Below are 9,103 nucleotides of genomic sequence, written 5' to 3' on the forward strand. Positions count from 1 at the left end.
ATTTCATGTGAGTCATTCATTCCTACAGTGTCTTCGGTATTTTTTCACTGGATGTCTCCCATGTTCAACTGTGACTAGGAGTAAATTAGCCAGTTTGAAGACTACAGCTCTTGTGCACTGAATTATTTATTTCAGGAAAATAGTATGCTACAATAAAGAATGCTACATTATATTCAGAAAAATACTATGCTACAATAATACAGAATGAGCTTAAAATTCATCAGAATAGTTATCCAGTAGATGTGCTCCTCCACTAGGACAGAAGCCATTAGGGGAACTTTCTTGCTAACTCACTGGTTTGGGTGAATATTTTTTCCTGTCTAGAGCAAATAATTGCTAAATGACATGCTTGGGAAGACAAGCAAACTTTTGGAAAAGTGCTTCTCTTGACAAAAATTTCTCCTAACTGTGTCTCTCCGACCTCCAAAAAATAAGATTTGTACCTGAAAGAGAAGCACAGACTGGTGATCAGTGGTGACCTATATACTTAGAGTGTTTTCCTTTAAAAATAGTACCTTTTTTAAAACTGGTCCTCCATATTATGGGGAGCACTATACACTTTTGGTAGTACAGTTTGCAGATGCCTGTCAGAGTTAAATTTATGGTATTAAAGCCCAGATGCTTCTAGCTCTTCAGTGCTTATCTCTGGAGATTTCTCAAATCTTGAATTTTCCAGAGGCAGGGTGTGGGTTTTTTTTTGTTGTTGTTTACAGCAGAAAGTTATAAAGTTCAGAGCAGGTATAAAAGGCTACCAGAATAGAATGGCCTGATTTTGTGTTGCATTGATGGGGATTACTATACCAGCCACCAATTTGACTGGCATCTCTGAGTCTGAATTGCAGCACCACAGAAATAAAAGAGCAACCTGCTACATATTTACCTGGATCACCAATACTCTTGCAGCACAGACTTGCTACAGGCTCATGTCCTCTGGACACAGAAAAGAATTAGCAATATGGTTGCTACTGGCTTTCACAGGTGAGAGAATGAGAGTTATGTAGAACTGATTATATCTCCCTTTTTCACTGAATTCTTTCTGGTCATTTAGTTCCTGACCAGGCTTTGACAACTCCAGGCCACTTTGATTTTCCATTCTTCAGTATTTCAATATTGTAAGCTTCAAGGTTTCAGTTGTTATGATGAAAACCAAATGACAGTGAGACATTTATATTTAATTTTTTAGGTCTTTATTTTGATTCAGGAGCTCCCTCTGACTATTGCCAAAGCATTTTTGTTTTGCCAGTTTCTGGCAGAATATAGGTGTAAGTATAAGGCTCTGAAACGATCTTAATTTTTAACTTCAAACCAGATAATGTATCCAGTGGTCCAACAATCTTGAACCCTCTCTAGTCCCACAAATACCTCTGCTGATCCAGCTTAACCTGGTTCATTGGTCCTCCATCTGTGATTTAACTTGCAGCTTTAGAGATGAGCTACCTGATAATTTTCAGAGTAAACTGGGGAGGACCCAGTATTGTTCCTTTCTGAATCCTTGGAATTTTTCTGTTTTCTGTTGTCTTCTGATGAAAACCATATTAAATGCTTCCTATCCCTTTTCTCTCATCTTGAAATTCCCAGCCCAACTCCAGTTAAATCAACCCATCCCAAGAAAAATCCAAACAGATTTCTTTCTGTCTCTGAGGAGTAGGAGTATCAAATATGCCTGCTTAGTTTGTTGACTATTCTTCAAAAGAAGGCAGCAGTAAGTGATTAATCAGACAGTCAGAGGGTATTTTCTCTGATACTATCTGAGATCAGATGTAGGTTGTCATCACCAAACAAGAATCTTTCATAATATACTTGAGAGCTAGCAACACTCATTGTTTCAAAAGATATGTGATTATCTTTGTCTCTACGATCTTTATCTTCAAAAATGAAAAGTGAAAGCATTCTTGCTGACATTATTCCCCTATTACTGCTTCCCCTTACCATTTCTGACAGCTGTCTAGTTAACGAAATCTCCACAGTTTTGCCTATTTTTTTAATTTCAATCCATGCCATGTCAGGACAGTCTTATTTATGCCTTAGGACTGTTCCCTGATCAGTCCAGAGCTCTTTGGTTATGATCAGGTGATCTTAACTGAAAGGGTCAGCAGTCATTTCTGGTGTATCCCCTTCAATACCACATTTTAGTCTTACTGAATACTTTCTTTCTGAAGTTTGACTGGCCAATGTCAAGGCATCATATTTTTGTAAACTCTGTGCTTCACTTCTGTAAGCAATTTATTCCCTTACATTTTCATCATTTCTCACAATTTTATTTCCAGATCTTTTTAATTGCTTAGATCATCCGTGCAAAACAAGTAATTTGATTTACTAATGTTGATTTCTGTATGTTAAAAATCTGCTTCAGAAGTCTTACATCTTAAAAGTTCTCTTCTCCCATTTCTGCTGAATTTCACCAGTGTAAAACTAAAGCATGCATTAAAATGTGCATGAAACCAGTATCAAGCTCCTTGTGCTTACTGGTAAATGAGCTACATCTGGAGTTTCTGCGGTCACTCTGTGCTTGGATGCCTATGTCCACAACTTCTCGCCCTTACAGCTCAAGATTTATTAAGCTTACTCTCTGCAATAACAAGCCATCTGAGAGCTGTAAAAATTAATGACCTGCAATAGAAAATGGTTAAATTAATTATTCACCAGTTTCCAAAGGACCGTAATTGCATTTCTGTTCTCTGTGGAGCACTCTGGCTAGCTTGCTGAGGGACTGGAGTGCTCAGCAGCATGGAGGTTACAAGTACAGATGTTTTGTGGGTGCTTGGGAGAGAAAGAGATCAGGGATTGTCAGGGATAGCTATGCGAGGATGAAGGTGAGGGCAAAGGTCTGGAGGTTTTTTGTCCCTGAAGAGTGCTGGGATGTTTAGATTTGCTGCAATAAGGAAGGGATATATGGAAGAAATGACTACAGTGGTCTTTTGTCAGAGCAAAATTTCTGTAGTTAGTTTGAGAGAGAAACTCTCTGGGACTCATGGGTATGCTGAGGGAAATACAGCTTTGTTGACAGAGCACTTTTATCTTGTTCCTACTAAAAACTCATCAAGTACCTGCTTTTGGCTACTTCTCAGCTTAGGTTGAGGTGAGACTGACAAACAGCTTTCTGCCAGCATTTTGTCTTCACAGCAGTGGTAATGGGCCTCCTCTAATGAACTGCAGCTTGACATGCAAGGCAAGGATGACAGACCTGCCAAATATGCACCCTGTGAAATGCCTTTAAACGTCGAATGCTGCTCTCAGGGGAAGGGCAAAGAAAATCATCAAAAGAAAAAATATTGATGACTGGATGCTTGGACTTTTGCTTTTCAATATGGTGTTTTTCTACAGAGTACAGGAAACAATCATTTGCACAACAAAGAAGCGCAAATTACCCTAGTCTCACTGTAGTTTTTTTGTACAGTACTTAATTACAACAGAGTTGTGACTGCCATATGTGATGCCTTGGGTAAACTATAATAAGAATAATAAATAATAACAAACCCAGGCGTACAGGAAATCGCCCATGGGCTGTATAGTCCTCAAAACCTTTACTGACAGTGTTATGAGGTATTATGGCATTCTTCATACTTTTCCACTGATTAATCTTAGCTTTATACACTTCAGAACATTCTGACATCATGTACATTTTAATTTTCTGTAGGCAAATCAAAAGTACTGTAACAGAGAAATACAAGTCCAGATAATTTCCTCATGAGTTCCATTCCATATACCTCCAAGCTTGTTGGATTTATAGCAATAAATGGATACTCTGTGACTATGGTGTGGCACTGTCAATCAGAGGAAGAGAAGATTAAACATTCATGACTACTGAAAGGCAATTTCCTTCAATTGTTCATCATGCTTCAATTCTTAACCTTCCCCATAGGATTTCCTTTTGCTCTAAAGTTCTAAAAAGGTTTGTTTGTCTACAATATTTTTTTTTTGGTGCTAGTAAACTGATGAAGGGGGCTATAATGAAATTTGTTGGTTTTCTTCATATTAATTATTTACCTATGACGCGACTCAGAAAGCAGATTTTTACTGTCATAAACAATTTGCCTAGAAAAATTGAAGAAGAATTTTCAATCTGTTCATCTATCAAAAAAACATGAAGTCAAGAAAATTAAACAGTATACCCACAGTAAACCTAACTAAATCAAACCAAAATGGTGTCTGTGGTAGTATATGATTTCACAAAGACTATTTTTCTGTGACTAGCCTGGTAGATCAGACATAGGTCTGGAAAAAATAACGAAGTAATCCAGGCGTAATGCATTAGACTGGGAGAAAAATCCTGTTATAAAATGTATAAAGTGGCTCTGATACTTTTTTTCTCTCTTTCTTTTTTTAAGCATTGGAACCTATAGAAGAATTAGCTTTGGAAACAGCCTTACTAAAAACATATGGAGAGTAAAGATTTTGGTCTCACCAGCCTTCTAATTTCATTTTTGGAAGATTTTTCAGATACACAGGAAATACAAATACTCTCTAAATGCTTATCAGCCCTATTATGATATCCCAGTATGTGCAGGGATATTTTTATTAGCAATGATGTGTTTGGATTAAGCTCTTATCTAACACGCATAATTAAATGACAGCAGTGAATCTGTTTCTGCTAAAATTAATATAAAAATGGGTCCTGGAAGCATACCTTGAATCCAGGATGCTGTATTTCTTGATATGCCTGTGTGATGAAATGAAGACCATGTCAATGGTAAGTTCTTGTTTATGCCTTAGCAAAAGGATTACAGTTAACAGTCTCTGTCCACCTAGGGACAGTAAAACTGCAGAGGAACTGAGCATTCACACAGATCTGTAAGTCCACATTCAAATGGTAGCACACAGGAACATTTTTTCCTGTTCTAAAGCTATGCCTTATGATGAGTCAAGTTCATTAAATTCTGTGTGACAATTTGAGAGAAATACAATTGTGCTCCTAAACAGTTCACGTACTGTAAAGGTAAATGAAATACATGCTGCTCACACCAGCAAACTGATGTTTCTGAAAGAGAAGTGTCTCTCAGTGTGAACACATATAGATATATCTGTGAATATTATTTATCAATGAAATTAAAAATTTCAGACCACCCTAGAGAGTGGGAAAAATAGATTCCCTTTCATTCCATCTTTTTAGCAGCAGGTAGGGCAGGCTACAACAGCAAGAGATTATATTTTTTGTTGAATGCTGGTATCTGGATGCAAAATTTATAGGTCAACTGTAGAGCTCTATCAGTTGCTACAAAAGTGTTAAAATATGATTTTGCTGTCATACTGAATTGCATTTGGTGATTGTTTCTTTCCCTCCTCTTGGTTCCTTTCTTAATGGGCAGTAGAAAGAGTAGAATGGCAACCCAAATTAACATAATGAGTCAACTAAATGCCATGCTTTCAGCACTGCTCCAGAGGCTCAGGGAGCAGAACTGAACAGAAAGACTCTGAGGTCTGTTGCCTGGTCCTTTTACATCTAGAATCAGAGGTGAAGACTAGGAAACGCTGTATTCTAAGGACATAATGGCAGATCTCTTTCATATGCTGTAAATTTGTGCTAAACTGGCAAATTTGGGCATTGGATAAATATTTTCTAAATTTTGGAAAGCATATTGGTAGATTTCCTTTTCATCTGCTGAACAAGAAGTGGTTCACAGGGTGCATTTGTAGAACAGAGAACCAAGAGGGTTTTTTTTTTGGCTCGCTGAGTCCAGTCCTCTGCCCCTACAAGCAATCACATCATATATCCTCTGTAGTAATTTATCAAGCTTCAGATTGGATGTTGAAGCTGGGTGAGTTTATGCCCCCATTTTACCCCACTAATTTTGTATGAGGAAAGAGATCTTAGATAATGACCTTGTTTTCTTCTGTCTGGGATGGTTACTCACAATTTAGTCTCCTGATAAAAACAAAAGTTTGAATTTGAGGTCCAAATTACTATCTTCACGTGGGAAATCACAAAATATCATGCAACCTGTCAGATACAAAACAGTGAGAGAGGAAGTTCCTGACTTCCTGTTAGCCCCAAAAAGCTCATCTTTGCCCTTCCCTCTTTTACCTCCTTGTTTCTCCAGGGGTGATCCCTGTTACCCTGGTGCACAGCTGGACCTGCACAAGCCCTGTAATGTCAACTCTTAGCACCATACTCCCTAGTTATTACTTGCCTGGTGGGATACAGTGCGCAGATGCTAAAACTGTCTTGGCTTGTGCCCACATGGTTTACCACTATTGTTTCCAGCAGGACCCACTGTCCCTTTTAGTATTAAGTATTTGAGACATTTAAACCTGTCTCAAAAAAAAACCCTTTTATTTCTGTCTCACCTTAATTTTAACAAGTGCTGAAAAGCATTAACATAAAATAGATATTGCTCTGTACCCTTTTCAATTCCCTCCTTGTCACTTTCCCACACACCTATAAATACACAAAACCAGTCTTTAATATCACAAATACCACAAGAAAGACTGGTAATCTGAAAGTGTCTGGCTGGCAGAAAGTGTCTGCCTCTTTTTATGTCACTCAGTCACCTTTCACTAAATTATATAAAGCTTCCGTGTTAGGCAGAAAATATGGTTTAAGAATTTTGAGATGAATATTAGTTCTAAAAATTTTGTATGCATTCTGCTAAATATGAAGTGTATTCATATTCTGCACAGTGACATTATATTCCCAATCATGTAATGGTACACAACTAGCAGTGAGGGACCTTCTTCTTATGTTATATCCTTAGGGTTTCAAAATACTGAATGTCTGAAATTCTTATGCCTTTCCTATCCACAATTCTTTCTCTGAAAAATCTGGAGAAAATTTAGCAACATCTATTGCATTCCTGGAAACAGAAGTCTTTTCTGAGATGATGATGTTACTGCAGCCATATTTATTTTAATTCATAGTAGGCTTATCATAGAGAAAGGTGCATTCTGATAGAGCCAGCATGTGGGAATAGGCTATTTAACCTGTAGCAGGTGAACTAAAGCTGTTTGATCTTGAAGAGGATTGAAATGAGTCATTAAAGGCAGTAAATTCAAATTGTAGTTTCTGTCGCTTTATGGTCAGCATTTAAAATTAATAGTTTGATAGGAGACAGGAGTATTTTTCATCACTGGTCGAAGAACAAAAAATCCTGAGTTTTTCTTCATGCATCCGGCAAGCTGCAAAACTAACCAAGGCCAACTATGAGGCTGCTGAAATATGAAACAATTAAAGGAAATCCCAGCCTAAATTATAATCTCCAGATGGATAGTGTGAAAAAAAAAAAAAGAAAAGGTTTCACTGGATGCTCATTTTATTCTCTTTCATTCTTTATCTTTTTTTTGAAATAAAAAATTTTGTGGGTTCACACAGGAGAGTTCAGCATATATACCTATGTTTCTTCAAGAAGTGCCAGTAACAGTAAGCAACTCAAAAACTGAAAAGTAGTTTTCAGCAAGTTGCTTTAAAATTCTGACACAATGGTCCTTTTTCACTTCTAGTGACAGTGGTATGACCCTTCTGTCTGGCAGTGATTGACAGTAGCTAAGATCTGTGTTCAATTTGTAGGGGTTACTGATCATACTCAAACATCATTACCATGAGCCCTGGCTAGCTGAAAAAATGTGGTTTCAAATAAATTCATGTCTAGGTACCCAGTAAAGTATCTCTCTACTCTGTATTTTTAATCAGAAATCATCTAGCCAACCAGGGGTTTACTGGAGGGCAAAGATAAAGAGAAGAATCATAATATATTGGCAGGGAAAGAGTAAATGTCTTAGAGAAAGCAACTGCTGCCCTCGGAGTGGGCTGGCAGTGGTACTAAGTCCTCCCCTGCAGGCTGCACACAGCCAAGGAAGCAGGTGACTCTTCACTACCAGTACCACCCTGTCTACCTACAGTTTGGTTGCCCACGATTTTTCTAATACATGATGCTATCCTTCGCATTTATTTACCCTGAAAGTTCTTCTCTTCCTTCAGGGTTAGGGCTTGTGTTGTTGTAAATTCAAAGCACCTCCCCTCACTTAATCAATGCAGTCAAAACCTTTAAGGGCAGAATTCAGTTCATCTTTTCAAGGAGTAAAAGACTGCTCATTTCATTGGAATTGAATTCACATCAGCAATGTATTTGACAGCTTGTCCTCTACATACCTCTGTCTCCCATCAGTCAGAAGTGACAGCATGTTATATTTGCCAGTATAATGAATGGTGATGAGCATTTTTTACCCATGAGGGTACCCCAAGTTATGATGACTTAATTTTCAGGAAAAGATGCTTTCCAATAGAGAAAAATGAAAAATTATACTTGCTATAATACTTGCAGTACTCAGAAATAAAATTAACAGAAACAAAATCAGTCTAATATTTGATATAATAAATTAAGACAATTTTTATGATATATCAACCTGCTTTAGTTTTTTGGTGAGGAAGATTCCTCAGGTTACCTAGAGAAACTGTGGATGCCCCATCCCTGTCCAGTGTTCAAGGCCAGGTTGGACAGGGTTTTGAGCTACCTGGCCTAGTGAAAGGTGTCTCTGCCTGTGGCAGGGAAGTTTGAACCAGACAATCTTTAAGACCCTTCCAACCCAAACCATTCTACGATTCTATGATTCTGTCTCAGGATTTGATACACTATGCCCATTTTAGATAAGTTGTGTTGCACAAACTTGCAATTCTTTCTCTTTTTTTTCAAGAGTAAATAGTGGGGAAGAGTTTGATCTGAGAGACCCTCCTGTTTGGCAAGTCATTGCAAACCTACCTCACCTTGAAACATTTAAAATTTGCTGATAAGCATTGTGGATGTACAGCCCAGGTAACACTTCGGGTGGTCCAGCTTCTCTGATCCTTTGTTGCTGACGGTTGTTCATATGAGCTATTTGTTTTTGAGAAAAACAAGAGAATTCCCATCTTGGAATACCACATCCAGAGAGAAACTGTCACTCTTCTTCGCATTGCTGTTGACTTTCTCACAAAGCATTAAGGTTCATATTTGATGCACTTGTTAATATGGAATATTTAATTGTCTGTGTGACTATGTCTGAACTCAGCCACTTTTCAACTACATTAAAGTCAACGTTTAATTCTTTTCTACAATGATCTATCTCAATAGACATATCCAGTAAAATAAAATAACTACATTTCCTCATTTTATAGTTTACAATAATTCAGTTT

The sequence above is a fragment of the Pezoporus flaviventris genome, unplaced genomic scaffold (assembly GCF_033815535.1).
Source record: "Pezoporus flaviventris isolate CSIRO_AGI_PZ_B2104156 unplaced genomic scaffold, CSIRO_AGI_Pfla_v1 ptg000066l, whole genome shotgun sequence".
Taxonomy (NCBI): Eukaryota; Metazoa; Chordata; class Aves; order Psittaciformes; family Psittacidae; genus Pezoporus; species Pezoporus flaviventris.